We start from the raw sequence: 12,773 nt of genomic DNA on the forward strand, positions 1-12,773 counted from the left end.
CTAACAATGAAATATCTATATAATAATATATGATAACACGTATCAGGTTTGACGGATTTGTAGTCATATATTTCTCAAAGGAAGTGATTACATTGGTTTCTCTACTGAATTGATTCTCCATCCTGTAATTGCATGTATGTTGGATAACACATCCAACTTAAAACGAACATCATGAAAAAAAATTACAAACGACCCTTGCAACAATTGTAGAATAGTTTATTGTAAAATCATAAGACTTACTATAATGGTTCATAAAAGAAAGTCATGTTGCATTTATAAAGCTCTTTGTGGAACGTGTGGATGTGAGATCCGGTTAAAAGATTTTACAAGAAGTAGGAACAATCAAGGTCAAAATTTTCGTTGAGATAGCAGGGAACCGGAATGAAAAAGACTTATTCTTTGAAATTCATAGAAGTGATGGACCTGCAGGTAATAACGAGCTCGACCAATGGATCGCAACTGGTCTTCTCAGTAATCACCATTTACCACTTTAACGATAGTGGTCTCCGACACCAACGAAAGCGGTTCTCCATATAAAATGTTAGGATAAATAAAAAAAATCCAATACTATATTAGATATTAGGTTAAGGGTTTTTTGCAAAATTGACCTATAACTTAAAGTCAAACACATAACTAACCTCCTTTTTTTTTTAAAATTGGTTTTGCCCTATTCACCCCACAAGTTCATATAATTTACGAAAATACCATCAATTTTTATTTTTATTTTTTTTTCAAAAATGACATCTTTACTCTCTCACCCTCATCATCTTCAAGTAATTACAAGATTGCCATTGTCATCAATACCACAACCACCATGAACAACCAATTTGAAGCTCTTAATGCTCCCAAAATCGATTTACCCTTCTTCTTTTTCCATTCTTGTGAACTAAACACAACATATCTCTCACTTTCTCTCCACAATGAGCTAAAAAAACCCAAGATTTTGATTTTAAATTTTTTATGGTTTATAGAGTCATAGAAGCTAACGATTCTGGGTGGGTGACTTTCGTTTGTGATTTTGTGTGCTTGGAGAAGCCTTATGTATGCTAAGGAACTTATCTCACCAATTTAAGGTATGACATCGAGTTTTTTTCCAGATCTGTTCGTTAGACGACTTACTTGGGAAGTCGTCTGGTCAACGCAGAGGTTATTTTTGCAATTGACTTTGAAATCTGTAACCTGAGACGACTGAAAGTTAAGTCGTCTACTATTGTTTGGTTTCAAAAAAATTTCCAAAGAACCTAGACGACTTACATTTCAGTCGTCATAGGTTAGTTTTGCATTTGACTAGATAATTTCAGAAGTTTGACTTCCCCAGACGACTTACATTTCAGTCGTCTGGCGAAAATTAAAATAATAATATTTTTTAAAAAGTAAACGACTTACAATTAAGTAGTCATAGGTTAGTTTTGCAATTGAAAAAAAAACTTCAAGATTTAATTATACACAGACGACTTATAATTCAGTCGTCCACCAGACGACTTAATTGTAAGTCGTCCAGGGTTTTTTTCCGAGATTCTGGTCAAACCTGGTTAATCCTGGACGACTTACATTTCAGTCGTCTCGTGGACGACTGAATTATAAGTCGTCTGTATATAACTAAATCTTGAAGTTTTTTTTTTTCAATTGCAAAACTAACCTATGACGACTTAACTGTAAGTCGTCTACTTTTAAAAAATATTATTATTTTAATTTTTACTAGACGACTGAAATGTAAGTCGTCCGAAAAGTCAAACTTCTGAAATAATCCAGTCAAATGCAAAACTAACCTCTGACGACTGAAATGTAAGTCGTCTAGCTTTTTTGGAGTTTTTTTTTTAACCAAACAATAGTAGACGACTTAACTTTCAGTCGTCCGAAATAACAGATTTCAAAGTCAATTGCAAAAATAACCTCTGCGTTGACCAGACGACGTATAGTTTAGTCGTCTAGACAACTTAGATTGAAGTCGTCCGCGTCTTCTCCGCTAGTTTTTAAGTCTTCTACGTTAGTTTTTGAATAACTTGTATTTTTAAGAGTGATAAGTAACTTCAAGATATGTAAAACTCATATTTACAAAATATGTTCTCTCCCTTAGTTTTACTAAATTTGACTAAGTTTTTCAACACAAACTTATTAAAAAATATGATATGCTTTGACTAGTTACTATTGTTTGTTTCCATCTCTTAAGTATTATTGTTATAGACAATAATGATGACTATTGTTATGAGTTGGAAGAAGGGTTAAATGCTTCTTAAAATGTTGTATCAATATGAAGCTACCAACATTCTTGTTTATTAAGATGAGAAAAAGGCCATTGGAGTTTATTATTGCATATGAGAGATCCAAAGATAAGAAACAGGCTACTGAAGTCTATTATTTCATTGATTTGTAAATATGTAAACACATTGTTAGCACATTTAATACATATTGGAAAACATTATTACTGATTTTACAAAAAAATCACAACTAAAAGAGTAGACATGCAATTCACAAAACAGACCACAAACAAAACTATTATAGATCATTCCTCTACAAAGACAAGCTTGGATTCCACTTGAGTAGACAAGACCAGACGACTTTTAAGAAGTCCAAACGACTTCTAAGAAGTCCAGACGACTTCCAGGAAGTTCAGACTACTTTTTCAGAAGACTTTTAGGAAGTTCAGACGACTTCCAGACGACTTTACAGGAAGTCCAGACGACTTTTAGGAAGTCCAGACGACTTCCAGACGACTTCTAGACGACTTCCAGACGACTTTCAGACGACTAACAGGTAAGTCGTCCCAGAAGTCTTCCAGATCTGAAAAACCTGCATATTAAATCCAGATCTGAAAAACCTGCATATTAAATCCAGATCTGAAAAACCTGCATATTCAAAAACGTTCAAATGGCTTAAAAACAGAAAAAATGAGTGGAAGATTAGATAAATCTACCTTTACAGAACACACAAAAATACATATCTAAAAATAATAGATCTACCTTTAAATTAGTGGAAGATGAGTACCATCTAATTAAAAACCTGCAAAAAAGATAGATTAGTAAGAAAGACATGAGACAAAACTGAAAAATTCATATAAAGTTTGGTGTTTTCAAGTCAAAGAGATTAGAGTAGGTTTGGAGAGTTTTAGTTTGGGAAAAAAGTAAGAACTTTATACAACAAGAAGTTACCAAATGAAGAAAAATCAGACATAAGAACTTACCAAAACGCTCAGAAAAATCCAGACGACTTCCTGGAAGTCCAGACGACTTCCTGGAAGTCCAGACGACTTTGTCAGAAGACTTCCAAGAAGTCTAGACGACTTCCAGACGACTAACAGGTAAGTCGTCCCAGAAGTCTTCCAGATCTGAAAAACCTGCATATCAAATCCAGATCTGAAAAACCTGCATATCCAAAAACGTTCAAATGACTTAAAAATAGAGAAAATGAGTGGAAGATTAGATAAATCTACATTTATAGAACACACAAAAATACATATCTAAAATTAATAGATCTACCTTTAAATTAGTGGAAGATGAGTACCATTTGATTAAAAACCTGCAAAAGAGATAGATTAGTAAGAAATACATGAGACAAAACTGAAAAATTCATATAAAGTTTGGTGTTTTCAAGTCAAAGAGATTAGAGAGAGGTTGGAGAGTTTTAGAATGATGAACATTACATTTTTGTTGCAGTCATTTGAGAAGAGGAGAGAGAATGTGTAAATTTTTCTTTATATAGGGAGACAAAAAATCCAATTGGGTTAAATATTTTTGACTCAGACGACTTCCTGGACGACTTACATTTCAGGCGTCTGGTGAAGAAATTAAAACAGACGACTTACATGTAAGTCGTCCAGAAGAGTTTAATATTTTTAGCGGGAAACTAAAATAGAAGACTTTCCAGACGACTTAAAAGTAAGTCGTCTGGTTTAAATTATTTAAGCGGGAAAATAATTTTTTTAAAAAATTTTAGGCGGGAATATTTGGACGACTTACATGTAAGTCGTCTGTTTTAATTTCTTCACCAGACGACTGAAATGTAAGTCGTCCGAGTAAAATGATCCGGTTAGATTAAAACGTACATTGGTAAAATTAAAGGTTCGGTACGATGTGGACGACTGAAATATACGTCGTCCGAGTAAATTATTCAACAAACGACTGAAATATAAGTCGTCCACACCCTAAACATAACCCCTAAACTTAATTATCTAATTAAACACTTCATAAAACCAAATCAAACTTGAAAAGTGTTTACTATACACAGAAATAAACACATATAGGTGAAAACTAATTTTTGAAAAAAACATTTTAGTTTTCCAAAATCTAACCCTAACAATACATACAATACTACAACATATGTTTGCCAAATTCCTAAACCAAAGTATTTCATGATTCACTACTTCCACTCATCTATCTTCAAAACAAATCAATTTTATTATATCTTAATTTATATCACTTAAAACTGTTTATAATTACTTGATTTTTATTTTTCACGCATCAAAATATTTTTTTACAAGATTTATAAATTATTTTTAAAATAAACTGGTATCAGACGACTTACGCTTCAGTCGTCCAGATGACTTCCAACATCTCAGACGACTCAGACGATTTACTGGGGCTATATTCGTAAAAATGGCTTCTGTTTTTTTGTTTGGTCACAAGGGGCTGAGCTGTAATTTCATTAGGCTTTTAGGTTAGTTTTGCATTTGATTCAAATTTGGGTATATGTTTGGGATTAAAATCAAGTTGTGGGTTAGTTTTGGCAAAAACCCCTCAGGTTAAAGTTATAGTGTCTAATTCTATTTATTATGTAAGTATTTTTTAAAATGTCGTCCTAAAGTTAAATCCGTGAAAAATTTACAGAACGGTTAGTATCATATTAAGAGAAGAAATTAAACATCTTGTGACGGACGTGTGATTTTATATAGTAGAACGTTTTGTTAGTAAAAGACATCTAGTCCGTCACAACAAAATGACTGGTTGGTTAGACTCAAAAACTAAACCTCGATGAGTGAACGTGCTCATGAAACAGTCATTACTCAAGTATGGTCGTGAACAATCACATGGACGATAGAATATGTCTGGTTAGAACGGGACGGTTGCGAAGTACGCCATGAACGTCACTCCAAAATGAGCAAACTGGTCGACCGCATTCGTACAGTTAAGAGGTTTGTGTGTTGGCTACTTTCCTCATTCACATGGAATGACCTCTCTTTTTTTTGTTGCTAAAACACATGGAATGACCTTCCTGAGAAGATAACTCGCTGAAGTGAGATTTCCGATTCAAGTTTTTCGTCTAAGGAAAATCAAGCTACATATCAGTCAAAAAAAAAAAATCAAGCTACATATATTATAAACTTATGTAATGCAAAACATCATGATATATGCACTCTTAAATATGTATATTGTATAACATTTTCTTGCTTTTTCTTAGATTTATATCAAATTTTCAGATTTATGAAATCATGATTTAAATTTAAAATTCGGCCAAAAGAAAGTATTAATCAATATCTGAACTTTCTAGAATGTATATGTGGTCCAACAAAGAAGACAAACCAGCAAATCTGTATTAGTTTATAGAATACATCAAAATATATAATGGAAAAATAGAATATGGTACACAAGCACACGAGAGAAAAAGAAAGTAAAGAGTAAAAAAATAGGAGGCTGACAGATCCGGAACGAGCTAGAAAAGAAACGTGAGCCAATTTTGTATTCATTAAAGGAGACAACTAATTAAAGCTTTTAACTGTGTTTTTTTGGGTCTATATGGTCAACTTGGAGCTGGACATGTGTCGATTCCTCTTTTTCTTCTTGCTTCTCGTTTCTTCTTTTTCCTTTTTGTGTTAAGCTTTTTAGGTTCACATTAAAAATTAAAATTCACTGTCAGCTAAGTCTTGCCTCCAGTAGGCTTGGCCGACACACACTAACAATTTTTAATATATTTCAGATTAATTTTCCCTGTTGGAAAGTACTAGACGCTGGTCAGACGATAATTCTGAATCTATCGAGTTACCGAAAAATCAAAAAATATTCGAAAATTATGTGGAGTCTAGTTTTAAATTTTTTTAAATATATTTATAATATATTTAGCTAATTTTAAATATGATGACACAAATTCTTAGACATAATTATATAATTTTTTTATATATAATTTTAAACAGTTTCTTTTAGATTATAGTGTATTTGGTAAGAAAAAAATCTCTAAATGTGGTACGTATGTGTTTGTTTTGTGTTTGATAGCTAACTGTAATTATTTAGTAATGAATAATTACACAAAATCTATTAATAATGAGTAAAAAAAATCTATTAATAAAATAATTAACTGTGTTTCAACTTTACACAAATGAAAAAAAAACTTAAGCGGTCAACGCGAGAATTAGGCGGGAATTAGGCGGTCAACGCGGAAATTAGGTGATCCAACGCAGACCAACGTCTAACTACACCGATTTGAGCATATTCGCCGCAGTAAACCTCTGCACAGCGCCTAAGCAGTTGCGTTTTCGAACATGGTTAGTTTTTTTTACTAAACTTTCTCTTTAAATTGATCTAGGGTGTTGGATGTTTATTTGTAAATTTCGATCTTGATTTACTTGTAATTTTAAGTTATGATGGTGATGTAACTTAACAGTTTTTAGGATTTTGTAAAGATCAAAATTTTACTACATGCAAAAACGTTAATAAGTACAAAACTAAAATTATACAGTTTATTGAATAAATTAGCTAAAAACAATTATCCAAAATAGCTACGTTAATATATATCAATTTCAGGTTTGATCACACAGTATTTTATGAATGTACATTTTAGTTATTCGATAAAATATTTAATTGTAGTTTCAATTTGAAAAGATAACTAGGAAAATAAATATTTTGTAGTTAGTAAAGTTATTTCCAACTAGTATACTAAAGGATATCGGAGCCGAGCGTAGCCACTGGTCAAGTCCAAGTGTAAATAACTAGAGCCGAAGAAACTGAGCGATGATTTGTTTATACTGTATATAGATGAAGCCGCACAAGCTACAGCTTTATGCCAGAATTCGAAGCCCTACATGTCTCACTCAATTCAATTATAAAATTGAAATCTGATTAACGCACTAATCTATAATTAAGTTAAAAATTAATCTCATTCTTCCTTGCATTACTTATATAAAACCCTCTCTCGCGTCCTCCTTATTAGTATTCAATCTCCACACTCTCTTCTCTTCATAGCTCTCGCTCATATCTCTCTCTATCTTTTGCCCTAGCTAACTTGTTTTCTTCCTTCTTTTTCTCAATCCGCTTCACATCAATGCATCCTCACGATTCATGGGCTTTTCGGATTAAGTTTTCTCTGGGATCTCGAAGAATTGCCATTTTTTTAAATATGTTAAAGCAGACGAGTCGCTTCGATTACTTCATTTGGTTAGTCTGATTCTGTTTATATAGTTTCTTAACTTGCAATTTGTTTTATGAAATGTTTTGTGTTGTTTGTTAGATCTCTCCATATTTATATATTAGTTTGCGAAGTCAGATGTTTGCATGTACAGATTAATGCTCATGGATGAGAGGTTTGTCAACCTTTAATGGATCTGTCTCCCCTTCTCAGGTTTGGTTTCTCATCTCCATTTTTATTTGTTAGATGTGTGTTATATAGAATGTCTCAGCCTTGATCGTACTTCTGTTGTGTTTTTTCTTTTGTTACTTCCGTTAAGATGCGTACCGTGTAAAATAAAAAGCACATAATAATGCAAGATCCCTTGTCTTTCTGCAAGTATTGTCTGATTGTCTAATTACTTAGTGTCTATGTTCCTTTCACTAATGAACAGCTTAATAGTGGTTAATTATGCGCATAAAATAAAAGCAAATTATTTTGTCTCTTGACCAGAGAAACTGATCAAAACTTAAATCACAGATATGAAACTGACTATCATGATGTGGTTTTCGATTCATTTTCTCGCATCTTTTTTTTTATGTATACCTAAAAAGAGTTTGAAAGCTTCATTAGATTCTCACTTTAATGTTAAAAAGGTGTCTGTACCTAAATTACATCATATGTACGAAGTACGAACACATCATTTTTTTTTTCTTCTTTTTTGCAAATTAGCATTGCATCACCCACTACCACTAGAGTTCTGATGTTTTTTTTTTCTGATTGTAATGCTCTTTTTTCTGACTTCATGGCCTGCACTAAGTTGAATTCTCACTATGTCTCTATTTGGAAGCTATTTTCAGAATTAAAGCTTGATCTTTGTGTTCCTTGTCAATAAACGTTGATTTCTGAATAATATATTTTAGACAACTATATCTATGATAAGTTAATAGTCCAAAGCAATCCAGAAAAGCTCAAGGGTGATAGTTGAAAACACCTTAGGAAACATTCGTGTTCATAAGACTTTACATGTGCAAAAATAAATTGTTACTTCTTTGAGAAAGCAGTGGCTTGAGTAGAAACTCCATTAAGTTTGTAATTAGTTTGGGTTCTTAGATTAAAAAGGAAGTGAATGGAGCTTGTTACACTGAAAAGAAACTAAGAATTCTGTGGATTAGAGACGAGCAATACAATTTTGTGCATAATTCAGGTTTATGTCCACATATCTTTGTAACATGAATTTGAATCTAAAAATTCATCTGCGTTTGTGTATGCAGAGTGGTAAACTGCTGAGTTGAGATACTGATGATGGTTTTACAATGGGGCTGCCGTGGTTAACTAAACCAGCGACTAACAGGTTCGCTCGAGTTGTCTCTCATGTCTAGACCATTTGTGAGAAGGGATTTTCTGTTTGCATCATTCACTCCCACCAATTTCTAAGTATGCAATAAGTATTATTCTCAGTTAAGAAAAAAACAATCCTATTATTTGAGATGCTTCTACAGCTTGAAATATGTTGTTTCGTTCTTTATATGGCTACCAAAACGTTAAGAAACCAGGTGAACATTTCCCTAAAAAGGTCTAGCCTGTAGGTCATAGTCATTAGAGCCACCTCTCACTTCTCGATTAAAAGGTGTTATTTCTTCCATCAAAATCTGATCCTTGAGGAGTTAGGTACATAAGTAAGTACACAGAGTGAACACATAACTTGATAATGTCATTTACACTTTGGACATTTTCCCAAGAGATGCCAAATTCTCAATGGATTTTGAGTTTTTCAATGATAGCTAAAATTTGTATCTAGCACTACTTATAGCTACACTAGTATACTTGATAATATTTGGGGGAGTGGGGGAGATGCTGTGTTATTATTCCCTTCTCATCGATGGTCTAGATGTGTGAGGTGACTCTCATGGAGGTAAAGAGAAATGGTGATTTATAGGAAAGCATCCACCACAATGGTATTATCCTAAAAGGGTTAGAAAATTTTCTTGTTGAATTATTGTTTTGTATTGCTAGATTTTGGACCAGTGGTCTGCTAATGCAACACATGTGATACTTTCGAGTATAGTTGTGTAAGCTTTATTTTTCAGGTTTGAGTACAACAGCATGCCATTATTAATCAACGATGGATGCAGAAGCAGTTACTAAAAAATCAGAAAACAGAAAAAGTCGAAGTGTTTTAAACGATGAAAGAGCAAAGTGAACGAAAGGTGTACCTTTTTTACTATATTCTCTCTCGTTCATCCATTTCATGCTGCAACCGAAAAGACCAAAGGGAATGGAATGGGTGTGTTTTAATTACATGACTTAACGCCAAGTATTTAGAGATTGCTTGTAAATTCATAAGTACTATATACAAATACTCGGTAGATTTTAACTCCCGAATGAAAGACTTTGTATCTATCTTCTTATCCATAAGTACTAAATGGATTTATATAATATCAATACTATTAAAACAGAAGACCTTTTTTTGAGGTGACCTCCTGTTTCAGCAGTATTTACAAAATCATGCCACTGGCTTAATTAAAACCAATGTTTTTATTTAATTCTGTATTTTTCAAAATTCTTTTGATTTAAATAGCAACACCTATATTTAATTAACAATGCCTTCCTATCGGGTTATTTAAACAGCAACACCTACGTTTTACAAAACTTCAATTGTTATAAACAGCAACACTGATTTTCAATTCTTATACAGTATACGTACATAACATCTTTGTATATTGATTCTGTTTTTCCATCAACACCAAAGCTTGAACGTTTATTGGAATCTGCAAACTACCAATAAAAACAATACATTCTGTTAATACCAGTGTATCTGTATCGACCATTCATCACTTCCAATCCATGTTTTGGTTACAAAAGATTGCACCAAAAAACATACATGTTGCAGTATTCAAAATCATGAAAATCTAACACTTTATAGTATTATTCGTAAGCTTGCATTTTTATATGTATAGTATGTGATACAAACGAACCCATAAACCCCAGATCCTTTTCAGTATTTTAATTTATTAAAATAAAGCAATATCATAAATACCAATCTTTTTTGGGTTTAAAAACCATAAATAGCTATACCATCAAATAAAAAGCAAAAATTTAATCAAATAAACTATTTTTTCCGAAGTTGCTTAAATAACAATAACCAATATATTAAATCATAAATACCTGGTCGAGTTTTATATTTTCATCTTTAAAATATCAATAACAACCAATCAAAACAAGAAGCCACAAAATTTGGTAACTTAAAACTCTATCATGGAATAAAATTTTACATAATAAATACACATAATTAATATCCTCACGGGATTAACCACTGTGCAATATATTCGACAAAATTATTGAATTTTCAAAGTTTTTTTCAAATCAATAACCCAAAATATAAACCACTAAATCAAAAGCTAAAAATTTGGCAAAAAAAACTAGATTTTCGGAATACATAACCATATCGAATAATCATAAATACCAATCTTTTTCAAATCAATAACCATAAGTAACTTTACCATTAAATAAAAAGCTTTCATTTAAGCAATTAACAAAATTTTCGGAAGCTGCTTAAATATCAATAACGAATATACAAAATCATAAATAACTGGTCAATCTTTATATTTTCATATCTTTAAAATATTAATAACAACCAATCAAAACAAGAAACTGCAGATTTTGGTAATTTTGATCTATATTATAATAAACCAAATATCTAATTTGTATAACTTGAATAAACTTGATTCACAAAATATATATGATTTGAAAATATATTTATATATATATATGATTTGATTAAACTCACGGCAAATATTCTCTAACAACATTGAATTGGAATATCCTAAACCCATGACCTTTTCTTTTGCTATATATACAGCATTTTAACCTCACGGCAAACACACAGATTTCAAAACGTTTCACAAAATCACACATAATGTCTTCTAAGAAAAAGATGGTGTACCTTGATGAGAGATTAGGCCATGGAAAACAATTTGGTTGATTGAAGCCAAAGTCATACACACCTGAAAACCATACAATGTCGGGTTTGGTGAGACTTTAGAGATCATATTTGCAGACAAAAAAGTAAATGAAGCGACATTTTGAATTGAGTAGTAATATATTACCTGATTAACGTTAGCTACTGTCTCATGCCATCTCAGAATTATCCTAATCTTCTTAGTTTATTTCCTTACGTTTCTAATCTGTAAAAGTGTAAAAATAATAACATTTAAATTCCTGAGTTGTCATAGGTATGCATTCCTTACATTTTGACCAAATGAATATATATTAAAACAAGTAAGGATGGTACTCAGTAGAACACTTATCTTCATACTGATTGTTTGTAGTGCACAGCGTGGATGACAACTGGACTGTAGTTCCTGAAAATGTATTTGTTTTCAATCAAATTATTTTTTGTACTTATAAATGATAAATATATTATATCTCAATAGTAAATAATTTTTTTTTGGTAAAATACAATAGTAAATAATTGACAGTAATAGTATATTATCTTTCATTCAATACGCACCCGTGATAGTTTATATACATCGATCAATGTTTAATGATACAGATTTTTTCATTTGTAGAAATATTTGTGAACTCCCGTTGCAAACCTCACAATAAAAACAAAATAAAGTAAGAATATATTTTGTAAAAATAAAAATAGAAGAAATTACAATGAAGATAAGAAATATTTTTGTTTTCGAGAATATGAAAATATATCTTTTGATAAAATATTATTATTTATTATAAATACTTTTGGTTTTGTCAACTATAAATACTTATTTAATTTTTTTTATTGTAAGAGGATCTACAACTTTAACAAACGGGAGTTTATTTAATTGTATACCTTTTGAATGTTTGTTTCAGACAAACTCAACACCATGTTTGTACGGCTTAAACTTTAAAGAAATTATTTACTTATAAGTCATCGCAACACGTTTCCATCTCATCTGAATAAGAAATAAAATCATCGTATCCAACATGCAAACCAGATTAAAAAAATAAGTTAGTTCTGAAAATACAATATTTAAAAGAGATATGGATGAAGAAGAGAAAAGGAAATAACAATGGATTTACCTTTTAGGGATCAGATGAAGTGTTACTTTCGGAAATCACCATCTTCTTCAATTCTTCTCTTTAACCGAGAGGAACCGACAGCTGAGAGAGTGAAATGTTTTTAATGAAACCTGAAAAAAAACACATGTTTGTCTGTTCCTTTAATGGGCTTTAGATTAAAAAAATCTCAAGGCCCAAACTAAAAACACATCTTTAATATATAACCACTGCATTATATTTATAATAATTATTTGAACTGAATTTATCTAATTTATTAATTTATTTTAAATAAATATTTAATTGAAATGATCGAATTTTATTTAGTTAATTAACTTAAATATCATAAAAATTAAGTGTAAATATATTACTAACATTATATTTAAAACACAAACAAGCCTATTAACCGAAAACAAAAATAA

This window comes from Brassica rapa, chromosome A01 (assembly GCF_000309985.2).
Source record: "Brassica rapa cultivar Chiifu-401-42 chromosome A01, CAAS_Brap_v3.01, whole genome shotgun sequence".
Taxonomy (NCBI): Eukaryota; Viridiplantae; Streptophyta; class Magnoliopsida; order Brassicales; family Brassicaceae; genus Brassica; species Brassica rapa.